Here is a 19,330-nt window from a genome sequence, read left to right as displayed (position 1 = left end):
TGGGTACACTTTACTATGCTTGCATGAATTCCCCCAGAAAATAAAAATGAGGTGCCTAGATACAAAACTAATTGTCAGATGTGAAGGCAGACACCTTGGTGGACCTGTAGAAACCAGCAATACAAATGATTTTAATTATGATTTTTATAATATGAATATAAGTACATCAAAAAATGGCCTTTATAATAAAAAGAAATGTTACATTTGTGCTCTTTAAAATGTTTTTCTCATTGCATGTGTCGTTCCTGTTGATTATTTTCAATGTAGTTACTTTTAAAATAAAACTGGATGTCACTACTATGTGTTGATCATGTTTTGTGTTCAACAGTCAAGTTTCCAATGCGTTGTAGGTCCGCCAGAAAAACAAGATTCGCACATAACGCTCGGTGTCCGTTGCAACAGAGAAAATGGGGGAGCCAAGGCTGATATTGTTTCCTTAAATTTCCGTCCCAAATATGGCCTTATTTATTGAAAATAAGTGGGAAAACAAGAAGAGAAAAAGAGGAGGTCAATGTTGTGATCGGAAAATAAAAAATCTGGACAAATAAAATTCTTCGCAATTTTCGTGTCAGCCCCGTCACGTGCGTATCACTCTCTCCTCATCCGAACGATAGATCGCCGTCTTCAGAAAATCATGCTTGTTTACCAAGTTTCCTGCTCGGTGAAAACAATAAGACCACACACGCGCGCTTGCAAACTATCATTCTCCGGCAAGCTCAGCATTCGTCTGCGTGTCCGTGTCTCCTCACTAGCGTGACGTGCAAATCCAAGTTTACAATTTCGACTCGCGGAGCTCGCCGTCGTCCGATCATTCTTCACTTTAACCAGTATTTGAATGTTTTCAGTTGAATAAAGACCTGCAAGGTACGAAGTATGAATCTACTTTATTACCGAAAGGAAAGTTTTGTTAAAACTCTAAAGAAATTGCATGAATTTTTACGATATATTGTGCAGAAGTTCATGGCTTTTCTGTTTAATTTTCTTCATGCCTCTTGGTTGGCTCGTGCTGACACATGTTACGCACCATTGTGAAGATCAACATCGTCCCCATATTGTTCTCCACTGAGTTTCTCTCATGAAGTACTGCTTTTCATTTGGTGAGGCAAAAAAATTTGTCTCCATGAATAAAAATGTGTGTTTAGGTAAATTTAAGCTATCATATTCGGCACGTCACGCTGACACCGAAGTTGTAATACCGCACATAACTTGGACACGCATCCTGCGATGTCCACGTTATGTGCCGAATGGCTTTCATTTCTATCGGTGAATCTCGAGTAAATGATCAGAATTTGTCCACATTTATTGATTTACGATCACTGTTCATCACAATTTTTTTTTTTTTTGGGATACTGAATCGAGGCTCGTGAAAGAGCTAACATTTATTTCACAAACAAATCAACCAGACAAACAAAATATATAAAAAGAGGGAGCGGAAGACAAGATGGGGAGAGAAGGAGAAGCACACAAACACAACATTTGAGAGCAGGGAGATGTGTGGGAGGGAGAGGGCTTGGGGGGAGGAGGCGTGGGAAGGTGAGGGGGGGGGGGGGTGGAGAAGTATAAAACACAAGGACACCAAGGACTTCCAGGACAGAAGTTGGTATTTCAAAAAAGTGTAGGATTTGGGGTGAAATTAGCGGGGGTAGAAACGATCAAGGTTTTGGATGAGGGAAGATAAGAGATGGTGGTGAACAGCTGTTTTAAAGACCTGGAGGGTGGACTGGGATTGAAGAGAGTGAGGGAGTTTGTTCCAGAGGCAGGAGAAAAGAGGAATGAAGGAGTGAAGGTGATCAGAGAGTCTTGATTTTGGCAGTTTAACCATAAGAGGGTTGCAGGCAGATCTTGTGCGACCTGTCGGAATATTTGGGGGACAGAGCCCAGAGAGAGCTGGGGGGGGCAAGGCCGGAGAGGAGTCGGTAGAAGACGGAAAGACCACCAACCTGCCTGCGGTGAGTGAGTGAAAGGCCCCTGGAGTTAGCTTCATCGCGGGAGACAAACAGATAAAGAGTACAAAGGAAATAAAATAGACATGTTAAGATGGTTAAATGCAACAAACTGCAACTTGGTAAAGTTGTTTGGTAGAGTTGTTTCAACACCATATGTGAGGTTAAGGTACTGTTATTAATATCTAGCTCATGGTGATGTTGAAATTGGTCATATTAGCCAAAGAATTTCAATTGGGTTAAAGTGTAACATTACAACATCAAGTTTGGTGTCCGAGTTATGTGCACGTCCTCGACACATCTTTTCATGTTTCTGGAAATATATTGACTTTTTAGGGTCCATTAATATACTTCCAAATGTGTGTGTATTCTCCGATGTCTTTCTAACAATTTTACACTCATTTTGCTGAACACTTTTTTTTTTCTTTCTAAGTATGCATATTGTGTGGTGTTGGCCCATGCTGGTGATATGCACATAACGGTGTCCAAATTTGATTTGCCCAAAACTTTGTGACTGAAGCAAATTTGCTGAAATATTTGTTGAGCATGATGCCCATAGTGATCAAGATTGAGCTTCAGATTACATTTTTTAAAAACAACACACACTGCAAATAACCGATTAAAGTGGACACCGAGTTATGTGCATATCAATATAAGCCTGTATTGAGTGTGTTGTATGTCTTCGCTAATAATTTTTTAACCGAACATGCTGCAGGTCTGAAATTCTAGATTTAGATGCTTAAATACACTTACATTAACATAATAGGTTGCATTTTATATTCCCTTGAACAACATATTTTGCCCTTAATGTAACAATGGGTGTACCCACTATCTGAGCCATGCTCATATTTAAAGAAGTACTCAATAAATGTATACGCACAGAAGCATATGGTGAAGTGACACTCCAACCTCCCGAGATGTATTGTTGATTTATTGGGAAACTATGTGAATTCAATGTATTCTTGTCCGATATGAAGAATTGTGTTAATGGAAACAATCAGGATCCAGCTCGTAGAATTTTTTAATTTATACATGGTATGCCGTGATATATGTATGTCGGAAACATGCTTTTAATTATAACGTTTGACTTATCTAATCATTGTTTGCATTTAATTAGAGTTTACTTTATAAAAGAAAATATAGAATTAAGCTTCCTATGATCCCTCATTGCTTCAAATGTGCTTTAAAGCCAACTCACTGGCCTCATGGTTGAGAAATGTAAGTTAATTACACTTTCCCGAAACTGCTTGCTCTGTTAAACTCCCTCGTGAAAACACATCTTTCTGCCCTTGAAAGAAGGCCTGGTTTATATCTGCATGAGAAGTATAAGGTCTTGGGAATGTCTCAATGCCTTGCTCCCACATTTTCCCTTTAGTTCAGCACTCCTCCAGGATAGGACCACGACAGGGGCTGTTAGCCCATTCTGTCAAAAAGCGCTGAATGTGCAGGTTTCGCGGAGATCTTTATCTGTTCTCAGGTGTATATAAAGGATGTCTTTTCCAAGCCACTTAGAAGTGTCAGGGGGTTATGCTGTTCAATTGAATTGTATATCCCTTTCACTCTCCACAGCTGTGATTGGTCTTTCAATAAATGCTTGTTATTCCTTGAACTCAAGTTGTGGAACCTGGTTCGATTCCCTACATCTGGTGTCAGGAGTGGGATCCAACTCGGAGCGGGATTTGGGAGGCAGACCCTGTGGACAGGCTGGCCAGCACTGATTTGATTAAGGTGAGCTTTCAAGCTGAGGGGTCATTCCAAATTGAGCTCCGTTCACTCACCCAGGTTGTCTGTCTCCCCTTTCGTCGCTACGTGCTTGGATCACGAACAAATTGTAAGTGCAGGCCTTTATTGGCTCGGAGTAACGAGTTGTTTTATTGATCTACCAAGGATAGGGGTCAGTTTTTTTTTGTTTTTTTTTTGTTTGTTTTTTGTATACAAGATCGAGGCTCGTGAAAGAGCGAACATTAATCACACAGAAAGACAAACCGACACATAAAACATATAACATCGGGAGCGGTAGACAAGATGGGGAGAGAGGGGGAAGGACACAAACACAACATTTGAGAGCAGGGACCGAGAGACATGGAGACATCGAGAGATCTGAGAGAGGGCGAGGGCTTTGGGGGGGGGGCATGGGAAGGGGGCGGTGGGAGAGGTATAAAACATATGGACACTGCCAGTACTTCCAGGAAAGAAGTTGGAATTTCAAACAAGGTGGATCTGGGGTGAATTAGCGGGGGTAGAAAAGATCAAGGTTTTGGATGGGGGAAGATAAGAGATGGTGGTGAACAGCTGTTTTAAAGACCTGGAGGGAGGAGTGGGATTGAAGGGAGTGATGGAGTTTGTTCCAGAGGCGGGAGAAAAGAGGAATGAAAGAGTGAAGGTGAGCAGAGAGCCGAGATTTCGGCAGTTTAACCATCAGAGGGTTGCTGGCAGATCTTGTGCGACCTGTAGGAATATTTGGGGGACAGAGCACAGAGAGAGCTGGGGGTGCAAGGCCGGAGAGGAGTCGGTAGAAGACAGAAAGACCACCTACCTGCCTGTGGTGAGTGAGTGAAAGGCCCTCAGAGATAGCTTCATCGCGGGAGATTCCAATAATTCTGAAAGCTTTGGTTTCAACAGCGTGAAGCCGAGCTAGGTGTGAGGCAGGAGCACCGGCCCATAGGGGAGAACAGTATTCCATTGAGCTGCGGATGAAAGCCTTGTATGTGGTGAGGAGCTCAGGTGTGCCGAGGAAGGACTTCGCACGACGGAGGATGCCCAGTCGGCGACTGGCTTTGGAGGCCAGCTTGGAAATGTGGTTTTCCCAAGAAAGATCATGGCAGATAGTGAGACCCAAAATCTTGAGCGACAGAACTTCTTGGAGAGGATTGTTGAGAAAGTAGATGGGAGGGTTGTCCAGTCGATCTTTTCGGAGAGACATAGTAAGAGTGTGAGATTTGTCAGGATTGAAAGACATGTTCCACTTGTTTGACCAGTCTGTGATTTTGTCCAGGTCTTCAGAGAGTGAGGAGGCAGCAGACTGCCGATCTGAGGGAAGAGGAATGGAGCGGCAGAGAGTGGAGTCATCAGCAAAGAGATAGAGAGGATTTTCGAGAGAGTCAGAGAGATCATTGATGAAGACCAGAAAAAGCACGGGGCCCAGAACACTGCCTTGGGGAACTCCAGCCTGAACAGGAAGAGGAGATGAGAGAAACCCATTCAGGGCCACACGTTGACGACGACTAGAGAGGAAGTCCGCCAGCCATGCGTGGAGATTTCCATGGATACCAAAGGAGGAGAGTTTGGTGAGCAGAGCGGGGTGCCAGACCATGTCGAAGGCACGTGATATGTCGAGGGAGACAGCTCTAATTTCCTGTTTGGCATTGAGGACCTCCATCCATTGTTGAGACAGCAGAAGCAGCATGTCCAGAGTAGAGTGACCTGGTCTGAAACCAAATTGATGATCAGAGATCAAGCCATTGGAGAAGAGGAAAGATTTCATATCCGAAGCAATGATGGATTCCATGACTTTGCTGATAATTGGGAGAAGGCTGATTGGTCTGTAGTTGCTAGGATCTGTTTTTGCACCTTTTTTGTGCAAAGCGGTGATGTTGGCTGATTTCCAAGCAGATGGCAGTTGACCTTGAGCAAAAGAGAGGGTGAAGAGAACAGAGAGAGGGTGAGATAGAGCAGCAGAGCAGGATTTTAGGACCCGTGGGCTGATGCCGTCGGGTCCAGTTGCAGAATCAGAGTCGAGGGTTGACAGAAACTTTTCCACCTTGTCAGGAGGAAAGGACACAGAGTCCAGGAGCAGCAGGGTACGACTGGGTATGGTGGGTACAGAGAGGGATGGGTTTGGGACACAAGATTTAGAGGCAAACACAGAGTTGAGGCATTCAGCTTTTTCACGTGCGGAGTCAGCTGTGTAGCCGTTTGAGGTAAGGGAGGGGATGGAGGGGGAACAAACACCAGAAACCGATTTGACCAGACGCCACCAGGATTTGGAAGAGGGAGACAGATACGAGAGTTCGGTCTTGAGAACGGAGAGATATTGTTTCCTGGCTCTCCTGAGGGTGGACACACACTTGTTTCGGGCTTTGTGAAAGGAAATGAGATTTCCCTCCGTTGGATTTGCTTTCCAGGAGACGAAGGCAAGTTGTTTCTGGGCAACAGCCTCACCACAAGATTCCGTGTACCATGGATGGGAGGAAGGGTATGACAACTGAAGACGAGATGGGATAAATCTGTGCATGAGAGAGAGCAATTTACTTTGGAAGAATTCCCAGGATGAGTTGATGTCAGAGGTGGTAGAGATGGGAGACCAGTCCAAATGATTGATGGCTGCTTGAAGACCGTGCCAGTTGGCCTGAGTGAAATGCCAGACTCGTCGACGCTGAGCAGGCTCCCTGAGGATGGTCAGAGAGATGTCCACTTTAACAAGGACATGATCAGATGATCCGATCGGAGCAGAAGAAGAGCAGCAGACATTTTCAGGGAAGTTAGTCATAACCAAGTCCAGAAGAGAAGATGTTCTGTTGACTGAGATCCGGGTCGGGAAATTGACAGATTGTGTCAGTCCCAGTGAGTCGCAGAAGTCCTTTGCTGAGGAGCCATGGCTGGGGAGAGAGGTACCCACACCCAGCCAACTGGCATGATGACAGTTGAAATCACCACATATGAGGAAGAGAGAGTTGGGATGAGTAGATAGAAGTTGGTCCATATCATCAGACAGCGAGATGTAGATGGAGTCATCACTGTTTGGTGGACGGTACAACACACATATGAACAAGAGGTGGGAGCGAAGGGGAAGCCGTAGCCAGAGGTATTCCTGGGGGTGAGGTGGAGAGAGTGCAGTGCAGGGCGAGTGAGGAAGAGAGTTTTTGATAAAGATAGCAACCCCGCCTCCAGGACGAGGCTCAGGTCTGTCATACCGGAGGAGGGAGTAGCCCGGGAGAGATACTATGGAATCAGAGACATCATAAAGGAGGAAAGTTTCTGTTAAGCAGATCACGTCTGGTTTGACAGAAGCAACCTGTATGGAGAGATCAGTTAAGTTTGAACGAAGGCCCCGGATGTTTGAGGTCCATACCGTTAATGAAGAGGAAGGGGGAGCATCAGATACAGAACAGGGGGGAGGAGGGGTAGGGTAAGATGTGGAAGAGGTGGAAGAGGTAGGGAGAGCTGTTGAAGGTGTGTCAGAGATTTCAGAATAGCTCGGAGAAAGGGAAGCATGGGGCGGACAAAAGGTTTGATGGTGATTGGGTGAGCCACAATGAGGTGTTATTTGAGGAGGGGGAAGAGCGAGGCAGAAGGTTGGGGGAGATGGAGGTGAGAGTTTGAAGGGGGAAGAAGCGGGGAGGACGCTTTGAGGAGGGGGAGTGAGAGGGGGGAAATTGAGAAGCAATGAGGGTGGGGAGATTTGAAGGGGAGGGGTGAGGGGGGAGTTTGGGAGGGAAGGGACAAGGGGAGGGATTTGAAAGGGATGGGATATGGGGGAGATTTGGAGGGGAGGGGTGAGGCAGGAGTCTAGGAGGGGAGTAACGAGGGGGTGTCTTGGCGGGGAGGGGTGAGGGGGTAGTTTAGGAGGGAGGGGGCAAGGGGGGAGATTTGAAAGGGATGGGTGATGGGGAAGATTTGGAGGGGAGGGGTGATGGGGAAGATTTGGAGGGGAGGGGTTATGGGGAAGATTTGGAGGGGAGGGGTGAGATTGGATTTTTGAAAGTGTACGATTTATGGGAAACGAACATTTATTGCAAAATGAGTTTCTTGTGACCTTCGAGTTAAAAATACGTTTAAGGACGCTGGATGGAGGATGGAGTGCTGGATAGTTTAGGTAATGTAGAAAAAAGGCACTATAGGAGATGGATATTTTTTTTGGGATGAATTGATTTGGTGAGCAAGTCGAAAGCAGCCTTTTAAAGAAGAAGAAGAAAAAGGTGTTATAAAATATGACGGAATACATAACTTGAGGGGAAAGTGTAAACATTGAAGGTTAATGAGTGAAAACTATCTGGGGAAATGGGGGAGAAACACGTGGTCGAAGAACGAACGAACGAATAAGAATGAATAAACGAATGAGAACAGAGAAGGAAATGCTTTTTTTTTTTTTTTTTTTTTGTTTTTTTTTTGAGTTGAGATTTACACAAGGAAGTACGCTATGGGTGAAAAGACTGGGAATACAGAGAAAGAAAGTTATTGGATCACAAACGACGGACCGCTGAGAGAAAAAGAAAGCCTCAAGGTTGTACAGTGCACACTGTACAAGGCCTCAAGACACGACACGAATTAACACGATTTTCGATACAGGTATGAAAGATTTGCACCGAAAAATCTTCGTCGGGACACAATATACGTACAACACCATAAATAAATACAGTTTTAACGAAAATACAAATGGGAACAATCACTTAACTTCGATTTCAAATCGTTCGCGACGCGGCAAAGGCCTTGCTCGCGACACGGCAAACAGACGATCAATTTATGAAAGATAAACACCGAGAAACAACCAAAGTTGCACACAATAACTTCACACGCCGAAAGATAAATACAGTTTCGACAAAATACAATTGTGAACAGACTTAACTTCGAAAAACGTGGAGACCGTGTGGAGCTTTGAAAATCCCTCCCACCGTCTCCGAGATCTCGCGAGACCTTCCAGGAAGCAGGAAGGGGGCAAGTGAGGCTAAGGCTGCCACAGAGCAACGCCGGTAAAACCAAGAACTTCCCAGGCAGGGCAGTCTAGAGACAATATGGGGTATGCCATTGCATACCAGGGAAAGTATAGGCTGCGGGCTAACGAAGAAGACCCAAGGAACATGGCCAGGAAAAAGGAAGAGCGCAGGTACCAGGTAGGCTTGGCAGGAGGGGTAGTGGCAACTACAAAGTCAACCCAGGGAGCTCTAGACAAAGCTCTAGACAAGAGAAACCTTCCCATCCGACTATTGGAAACTGTTCTGGGTGGTGGAAAGAGGAAGCGAGGAAGAGCCAGGCAGCGGTGAAACAGGCTAGCCTGGCAGGAGAAGTGCTGAAACTTCAAGGGTGGAGGAAGCAAGCAGATAAAGCACAGGAAAACAGAAATCTAGGTCGAAACAAACAGGACAGGTGAACCTGAAGAAAAAAAAAAAAGTAGGCTCACAGCAAGGGGCCAGGTAAAAGCACAGGTAGGAAGGATTGGAGTGGTTCTTGAAATATTGAAAATTGAAGCATTAAAGCTGTAGTATTGAAGCTACAAGGACAGAGGACAATTAAGGAAATAGTCAAGCAAGCGAACCAGCGACTGATGCCGCTGGTTCTGGATCAAGATGCCTACCCTCCCAAGACCTGGGCCCTGTCCCCGGGCTCCAGGCACCACCCTCCCTGCCCCCACCCTTTTCACCCCGTCCTCAAATCCCCTTTCCTTTGAATGGTGTGAGAGGAACATGAATGAATAGGGGATTGTTGAACAAGATTGTACAAAGACGCGTGTGCATGAATTTATGCTGTAATGTATGTGGTTAGTGACTAGTTGTCGGATAGGCGTTGTACACAACTCAGTCAGGTTGTTGTGCTGTGAATTTTACGACTGTTAACACCGCTGAGTGTGCGCAGTGTTTTGAAATGCGAGCTGGTACGAGGTGACAGTCACGTGGTGTGAAGAATCTTTAAGGGAACGAATGATTCGAAATACGTCGCATCGGTTGGCATGGGAGTGACGGTTGAGGGTACATAATTAGCAAAGGTGGGCGGTCCGCTTCGAAAGTCCGCTTATCCGCTGCAGCGGACTAACGTTTTCGAAGCGGATAAGCGAATCGGAACAACCCCCGGAAACCGAAGCGGATAAGCGTAAGCGGACTACCGAAAAATTAAAGCGCATCGCGATTCGCCAAATCAGCTGTTAGCCTGAGCCGTTACTCTAGAATTGTGAATATTTATTTAAGTGAATAATAAGTGAAAACTGAATATTTTATTGGACGCTAGAGCGGCAATAACGTCAAGATGGAGAGATTTCTGACTCTCCAGCCCAGCGGCAGTGCCAGGGACAAGCACACGAGCGACGCAAACCAGCAGTCCCAGCACAGCGACATCCACAACCCGGCGGTCAACATGATGGGGGACGTGATGCTTGGGTAACTCGATTTCTCAGGCATAACACGCCGCTCCCGAGCTCTGCCTCGGTCGAGCACGTGTTCAGCTACGGGTCGGACATCCTCAGGCCTAAGAGGTCGGCCCTGGCTGCACCGAACTTCGAGGCCCTCGTCTTCATGAAGGGCAACCTCCAAATCCTCAAGAAGGCCCACGAGGTGGAGGAGGAAGACGAGGACTAGTCAACAGACTGCTAGTCTGTTGACTAGTAGACTCTCTTGTCAAAGAAAGGACGGGCAAATTGATTTTTCTTTAATGTAACTTGCATATATTAAAATTATATTTAAATTAACTGTAGAGTAGAGTAGAGTCGAGTGGAAAACTTTATTTCAATAAATTTTGAATAAATTTTATTTAAATAAAAATGTATATTTTTGATCTTAAAAGCTTTGTTTGTCTTTGTAGTAGTTAGAAATGGCTATTTAGGCTTAAAAAGCATTAAATTCCCTTTAGAAACGTCAAAAATCGCTTTAAAAACGTCGAAGCGCTTTTAAAAAAATCGAAGCGGATAAGCGGTAAGCGGACTAAGATTTTCGGCCGCTGAAGCGGATAAGCGAATCGGACTACACGGGCTGGCGGAGCGGATAAGCGGTAAGCGGACTTAAAATTTTCCGAATCGCGCCCACCTTTAATAATTGGAATCGATCCAGTATTCGCGCAAAGTTGGAGAGACTCACTGGTATGTGGATATTAAAACTTGTATGGAAGCACGAAAGTGCGCACTGAATCAAAAAGGGCATGACGTCATCGCGTTGAATTGCTTGTGTCAGGCTGATTGGCGATCTCATATTTGAATTTAAATCGAATGTTTTGGTTAGACGGTAGGGATGTGTGTATGGTTGCAAGGATGTGTCATTGATGTGTATATTTGGCCGACGGTAGGGATGTGTGTATGATTGACAAAGGCTTCTTGTTTTGCCTGCATAAAATATGCAAAGTAGATGGGTTTCGGTGTGAAGTTTTGCAAATATCCTCTCGCAGCTCTTTGCGTACATAATTTGTGAACGAAACAGTTTGGTGAGAGGCTTCCCTTTGAAATCAGAAAGATTGTTTTGGGAGCCAACAGCGTGGTAACGCGGAGTGCGGACGTGCAGGCAGATCCCCCATGACGAGGCACGAGCCGCTGGAATAGCGAGGCGAAATAATGTTTCCGTCTAGCTGGTGGGAAATGCGCATATTTAATGTGTGTACATTGATGACGTTTTGAGTGGCTTGGGAAGCGAAACTAGGATTTTAGACTAGGAATATTATCTGAAAAGGGGCCCAGAAATCACATGAGGGGTAACTGTTTGTTACGAGCTGGCACCCATGCTAGGATTGAACCATGACACCTCCTGAGCAATATTAGCCTGGATGACACTTGATATTTTGATTTGGGACCTCACAGTGGGTTATTTTGTGAAAGAGGTCAATCGCGAAATATCTGATTTTCTCGAAAATACAAAAATGTCAATAAAATGACCAATAATTCAGTTACAAACTTATTTTTGGTGTCAAAATGAGCAGAATAACAATACATATTGTAAAAATATTGGTTTATACTATAATATCGGGAAATTTTACAAAGAATGGCAAAAAGTACAAAAAAATGCCGAATAATTATTTCGGTTTCACCGTAAACATATAACAAAAATTGCAATAACTTCACAAATAAACATCCCATGCATATGTTTTAGGTATCAAAATCATTCATTATTATTCCCTCACATAACAGTAACAGACAATTGGTTTACAACTGTGAATAAGACTGATTAATTACAACAAACATAACCCACCCCCCTAGTGAAACTTAAGATTCGCTGACCGGTAATATTTGTAAGAACATGATATTGATGTCACATAAACAAGTAACCATGGACTGAAAATGCTGCTAATTGCATATATGCAAGTTTACATGTACATGAAATGAAATAAAAGAATGTCGTTTTTAAGTCACTCAGCGTCCGTTTCAATTGCCACACTGTATGGGTTGTGACACACTCCGTTATTACAGGTACACGCAGCTATGCACTTCAAGTTCTTGGCCCTACAAGAGCATCTGGCAGTTGCACAATTTTTGCACTTGCAGCAGACTATGTCTGTGAACTCGTTTGGCAGAGGATCGTCCACACTGACGTGTGGGTGTAGTCTCCTCGGAGCATTCTCGTACCATCCACTTCCAATGGGCGACTCGATTTCAGGGATTGGTACATCTGCCTGGTACCACACCTGAGCCTGGTGGTGTGCGCGTTTGATGTGTTGCTCGACATTTTCGAGTTGGCGGAAGCTTTTCTTGGTCTTTGGTGCCCTTTTGAAACATGCGGTATCGTACATCGTTGATGTTAGTTTCGTCCGAAGCTGGTGAGTAAATGCGGCAGAAGAACTCTTCCACACTCCGTATGGTGGATTCTTACAGTGTGCCACGTCCGAGGTCAATAAGCAATGCTCCGTGTTGCTGGAATACCTTCCATGTCGTCTTTTTCCCGTGTCCACTTGGTTGACTGTGTCACATCCTGTAACCGCATGGTACGCCAGGATGTTACGCTGCATGGTCGGTGTCAACTGTATGTCGTGCACAGCCACATAACGCCGTTGCTGCCTTGTGCCAGCTCTCATCCAGAGCTCTCCACTTAATTGTCCCGCGAAGTGTGTGAGCAGTACCAATACGTCGGTGTCCCTGCACGAGACTATGATCCGTTCGTATCCATCCATATAGGCCGCCTTGGCATGCACTATTATACGTGTATCGGCCTCCTCGTGAGATGATTGCAGCTGTTCAACATCAGACCCCAGTGACGATGCTACTTTGGTTTCTTCCTCAAACCCACCTGCAGTGATCGACTCACAAGTGGGTCGGCTCTTTTTTGCCTCCAACATCATTTGATCGCTGAGAAAGTTGGTCAGATTTGCCTTGTTTTCTGGTAAGTCCATGAACTGCTTCCAGTTGGCAGGGAGTGGAATCTCTCTGCTGTTGATCTTGCGCCGGATAGAACGTACTCGCCCCTCTCTCCTTTCCCGGGTCCCAGACTTGATTGATGTCATACGATATCGATTGAAAACCACATCGACTCTTGAGCAGTGCTGATTGAAATGACTGAACACTGATGCATTGAAGACATCAGCCAGATCTCCAAATGACTTTGCCCCCGTTGGTTTTCCAATGGCTTGTACCAATGCCTGACCATCTATGATAAAACATGTCTTAAGCGAAGACACTGGCAGGACCTCGACAGTTACTCCACCCTCCAAGATCTTCCCGAGTGCAGCTTTATTCGTAGGACGTAGGCTTCCTGCCGTGTCTGCCAATGAGAGTGGTACCGGTGTTAGTTCATGACTCAGAATACTTTTAAGGTCTATATCACGTCCGGAGTCCTGTGCCACAAGAAGCCGCTGGAACAGAAGCCTGTCTGCTTTGATGGTTTGACGCTTTTGACTAGCATCCTTCATCTTTTCTAGTGTGTACATTGTCGTCAGTGTAGGACTCTGTGACTGTTTCAATTTTACATGAAAGCCGACGTCTTGTTTGCAAATCCGTGATTCCACAAATTCTTTGATCTTTGATTCTCCATGGGTTTCAGCGGTCAGTAAAGCGTCCTTGATGTTTTCAGGGGCAACATCCATTGTCATCAGACAGGTCAACTGGTCGCCTAAGTTGCTCTCACTGTCAAATATTTGGAATCGTGAGAACTGTTCCTGTAGCTTTTGAACATCTTCTCTGTCCCTCTTTATTCTTGCTGGACCGACATCTTTGTACGCAGATGGTGCATACTCTGTGTCATCGATTGCCATGCCAAACATTGAAGTGGTCTCGTCAACAATTCGGCTTCGCTCGTTGTATGTCAGGCACCATTTGTCCCTTGCACTGTCTGTTCGAGTTATTCCTATCAGACCACCAGCGACTTTCCCGACTTTGTTAACGTGCTCCAGTGCAAGATCAGTGCTAATTTGGTTGAAGCTCTTGCGTGTTGATTTCACAACAAAGTCACCATCCATGAATTGTTGGTAGACGTCTGGATGTGAACTGTCGAGTTGACTTATATCAGCACCATATATCACTCCCCAGCGTGTGTAGTTTGTGTGGTCGTAGTGAGCAAACCAAGGCAGCATGGCCATAAATGCTGACTTATGCATCTGCCAGTCTCCAGTTCGTTCTGCACGTATGAACTGCAGCAAGACCAATACCATTTTCAAGTAGTGTCTCCAATAGAGACCTGTTGGAGATAAGGTTTTGTCATACTGCTCCAGGAGTTCAAGGAGATGCGCATCCTTCACTGCTTCCTCCAGTTTGCCCAATGCTTCAGATGGGTTACTCGTTTGTTCAAGATCCCCAAGTCCATCCAAAGATTGTGCTACTTCTTCCGACAGTTGTTGTAGTTATTGTTCTGTAGGGTTATGTTTGTTGTAATTAATCAGTCTTATTCACAGTTGTAAACCAATTGTTACTGTTGTGAGGGAATAATAATGAATGATTTTGATACCTAAAACATATGCATGGGATGTTTATTTGTGAAGTTATTGCAATTTTTGTTATATGTTTACGGTGAAACCAAAATAATTATTCGGCATTGTTTTTGTTTTTTTTGCCATTCTTTGTAAAATTTCCCGATATTATAGTATAAACCAATATTTTTACAATATGTATTGTTATTCTGCTCTTTTTTTTTTTTTTTTTTTTTTTTTTTGGTATACAAGATCGAGGCTCGTGAAAGAGCGAACATTTATCACACAGAAAGACAAACCGACAAACCGACATAAAACAAATAACATCGGGAGCGGTAGACAAGATGGGGAGAGAGGGGGAAGGACACAAACACAACATTTGAGAGCAGGAACCGAGAGACATGGAGACATCGAGAGATCTGTGGGAGGGAGAAGGCTTTGGTGGGAGGCATGGGAAAGGGGGTGGGAGAGGCATAAAACATATGGACACTGCCAGGACTACCAGGAAAGAAGTTGGAATTACAAACAAGGTGGATCTGGGGTGAATTAGTGGGGGTAGAAAAGATCAAGGTTTTGGATGGGGGAAGATAGGAGATGGTGGGAAGATAAGAGATTTTGACACCAAAAATAAGTTTGTAACTGAATTATTGGTCATTTTATTGACATTTTTGTATTTTCGAGAAAATCAGATATTTCGCGATTGACCTCTTTCACAAAATAACCCACTGTGAGGTCCCAAATCAAAATATCAAGTGTCATCCAGGCTAATATTGCTCAGGAGGTGTCATGGTTCAATCCTAGCATGGGTGACAGCTTGTAACAAACAGTTACCCCTCATGTAATTTTTTGAGATTATATTCCTCGTCTATTTCTTTAATGTGCGGATTCTCAGCACAATGATTAATTGTGATTAATAAGATTTGGGAATCGGAGCGACACGTGACCAACCTGAACCAGCGGTCAGAAAATTATGTAACGAGCCGAACAATGATTGCACCTTCGTGGGCAGCCAAAATTAAGGGCTCAGAGTGGAGACGCGTGGAGCTGCCACGTGAGGAGGAACATGCAAGCTGGCATTGTGCCCGTGGGTGGTGAGCATGGCCCCACAGGCGGATGACGGAAAGTATTTGAGATTTGACGGTTTGAGAAGGGAAATGTGAATTTAACGTCAATCCGAGGGATAAAAACCTTCCGGTATGGTTTTCTGTCGGTATGGTTGTGGTATTCAGCTGTCGGTGTGGTTGTGGCTTGCACCGTGTCAATGACATATGCTGTTTCTTCCGTGCAGGAGGTGTGCACCAGACCTAGAGATGGTGCTGCATGGTAGAGCACGCCTCCCAAGAAAGGCTGTGAAGTTTTGAGATGAGAGCAAGTGTTCCGCATTTCAATTGAAGATAGAGGTGGCTTGTGTTAGCAGGAATTCCTGGGCAGATTCGGTGTTAGCGATTGTTATTTTGGTTTATCAAATGTTTGCATTTGTAATGTGGAACCTCTCTGATTGTCTGTCTATCTGTCCGGATACGGAGCTCTTGGAGAGGCAGGATGGGCTGAGGTTGACCAAGCAATTGTTGTATTTGTAAGATGGAGACGTCTGTTTCCCCAATTTGACGTCTGTTACCACACCTTCCTTTGTTTGAAGTTTGACCTTTGAAGTTTGAAGTTTGTTTGACCTTTGTTTGAGATACGTGTGAAGATCATTCGAGACAGGGAAGCTTTGCAGATGGAAAGGTTCTGCTTGTATGGGAATGAGGTCAGAGTTACTTTGCTAACCTTGAAAGGATGACAGGCTGAGTCAACCCACTGGGTGTTAATTCAACGGCATGACAGGAACTTGAACTGGGCCAACTTGGGATTGCGGAATGCGTTGAATGAAGGGAGATGTGATATGATGTTTGCGAGATATGATTTTAAAACATGGGGCCTGACATTATAACGATCACGTGGGATTGTGCGCGATCGGAGGTCTGCAGGACACTGGCGTGCGCCTGTAATCCGGCTACTCACTTGAGGACGGGAGCTCTGAGTTCTCTCGGTCGTTCTCCAGGTCGGAGGGACAAAACGGCTCGGGCTGGCAACGAAGCAGGCTCAATGCCGTGTGTGCCGCTGATACAGTGCCTCGACGGAAGTTGAGGCGAAGGGACGTTGTGAGCTGTGACATGCAACAAAGTTGATATGAAGCGGTTTCTTGGGGAGGGTTACACTCGATGGGCTGCCGTTGCCTTTACAACAGAAATTAGGGCAGGAATAGGGAATTTGTTCAGAATGCCGGCGATAACCCACCTGTGTCTGTCCCTGTGTGTGTGTGTCCCTGTGTCTGCCTGGCATTCTGGCCGTCCATGGAGTCATGTTTCTGAAACACTGATTTCGGGGGGGTTGCGGGTGTGCTCGGGTGCACCTGCGGTGAGTTGTGGTGGTCTGGGTTGAATGTTCTACTGGAAGGTGGTTTGGTGTGAGATGTTAACCACAACCTGACGGTGTTGTTCGTGGTGGAGGCCTTGTGTTAAAGTTGGGACGTGTTGCTAGGGGTCTGGGTGGCTGCACTATCGGCGTGGTTGAGGTGTGGCTGGCACCTCGTGTGGTTGAAGGCTGCAGTTTGCGTGGAATGCAATAAACATGCCTGACTTTTGGCTTTGTGAGGCTCCAGATAGAGGTTGATTTGCAGGTTTCACTGAGGGAGAGCGAACAAGGACGGTGGCTGGGCTGGTGAGAAACTGCCTGGTTTATGTTGATTTATGTTCAATCTTAATCTTAATTCCTATAGTCCAGTGCATATGGGACGGGGGAAATGGAAGATGACGTCAGTATGCTCCGAGTTGAAAGGAAGACGAGGTCACCACATTGGATCCCTTCCAATGTCAGAAGGTAATTGAAGAGGTGGGGTGCTGATTTCTGCATGAGGTTGGCATATAGATACTGTGGATTAGACTGCACCTGTCTGGAGAAGTGGTGTCCTTTGAAAGTGAGTTCGAGTTTGGTTGGGTTCTGGGGCTTGTGGTTCGCCTCTGTCTGTCTGTCTGTCTGTCTGATTGTAAGTCTGTGGTGCGATTCCATGGAGGGCCAATTGAGTGCTCAGGTGCTGAAGTGATTTAACATCGGAATGCATCTGTCGAAGGACCACCAGCTGTTCCAGGAAAGTAAGCTGTGAAATATAGAGATGTCATCTTCGCTGGAAATGTGGTTGAGAATGGAATGGCAGTGGGGAAGGAATCGTTGTTGTGGTGCTGTGTACAATGTCATTGTAGAAGAACGTCGGGTGGCGAGTGCGGACATGTTAATCGGCCAGGATGTTGCGGATCTCTGTTTTATGTTGTGGCCTGGTTGTTGACATCATTGTCCCATTGTCAACAGAGGGCATCCCTAGACACACCAACAGAGGAAGGAGTAAAACAGGAGACCTGCACTCAGACAAACCGTGAGAATTGACGAAAGTGAGTCACAGTGGGTGAGAAAATTGACCAGGCAGTAAGACATATGAGAACTATTTTTATTTTCAATAAACAGACCAGGTTATTTTTTTTTGTTGTTTATTTACGAAAAATAAATAAATAAAAGGGGGAGGTTAATGGTGGTTTGTCTAGTAGATATTGGGCAACTATTGGGATATTGGGATTCATAGTATATATTGGGCCAGAGGCTGAAACAGGTGCATGAGATGCTGAGAGAGGGATTAGAGAAAATTGGATTGAATTGAAATTGAAATGAAAATTGAAAAAGTGGATTAGGAAAATTGGTTTGTTGAAAATAATCATTGGAATAATGGTTTCTGTTGGATGCAACAATTTTGTGCAATTGATTGACCCAAGAGATTATGCCCGAACCAATAGAAGCATGGCCATCCAAGCCGGAGACCAGGTGCTTGTGAAGCACTTCACCCGCAAGAACGCCCTGGAACCAAGGTGGACGGGACCATTCCAGGTATTGCCGACTACACCAACCGCTGTCTTTTGCGAGGGTAAGCCCTCCTGGATCCACGCCACACACTATAAGTTGGCTATCCAAGCACCAGACACTACACCACAGTCATGATGTTTTTGGCCACAGGCATAATGCTCCTGATAACCATAGAAACATGCACCAGCATTGACGGATCATTCATTAGTACCACCAAAAAGGGGGAAGACAGGAAAAATTGTTGCCACCACAACTCAGCATAGCGCTGCACCAGGAAATATCACTACCATGTTTTCGTGAAAAATCCAGATGGGGCCATAATAGTGTATGGAGAACCATCATTTGGGAAGCGTTGTTAAATGGCAGTAGGTTTAGACAGGTATTGAAAATGGTCCGTGCAATGTCATTTTGGGGGGTAACCACGCTCCAGGTGGAGGAGCAGCCGGGATACAAATGGGGGTCGCCCAATTTAAGGATATGGACGCGCACACACCTGGAACAAGGCATGTTCCTGAAGTTTAGGTGTAAAGGTTGGTTGAAAAGGGGAATGATAGATGGCCAATTGAAAGCAAACTTCGAAATCATACTCAAACCATACCCCCGGGATAAAGCTCAAGTGAGAAACGTGGAGAACACATATTGGAAATTAGCAAGAGAGGTGGTGACAATTCAGAATAGGACTCAGTGCTGGTCATGCATGCACTTCCTCCATACCAGCACCACTGGGATACAAATGATAGTGCTACCCTTGTCCCTTAATGATCTTTGCTCACAACCTATCGATTCCCCATGTTTAGTCACCACTCTGGAAAGAGAGGGGGTTAGTAACGACAAGAGTTGTAACTGGCAGTTTAATTATCGCCCTTCAATGATTGCCCATGTGGCCGAGAGGCCCGCCCCGTCTGGGTCAAACCACAGAAAGGGATGGTCTGCCTCCAGGGCTCCGGCCACTTGCTTATGGGGGAATCAGAATG

This window comes from Myxine glutinosa, chromosome 3 (assembly GCF_964187855.1).
Source record: "Myxine glutinosa chromosome 3, kmMyxGlut1.1, whole genome shotgun sequence".
NCBI lineage: Eukaryota > Metazoa > Chordata > Myxini > Myxiniformes > Myxinidae > Myxine > Myxine glutinosa.
This window is presented reverse-complemented; position numbering follows the sequence as displayed.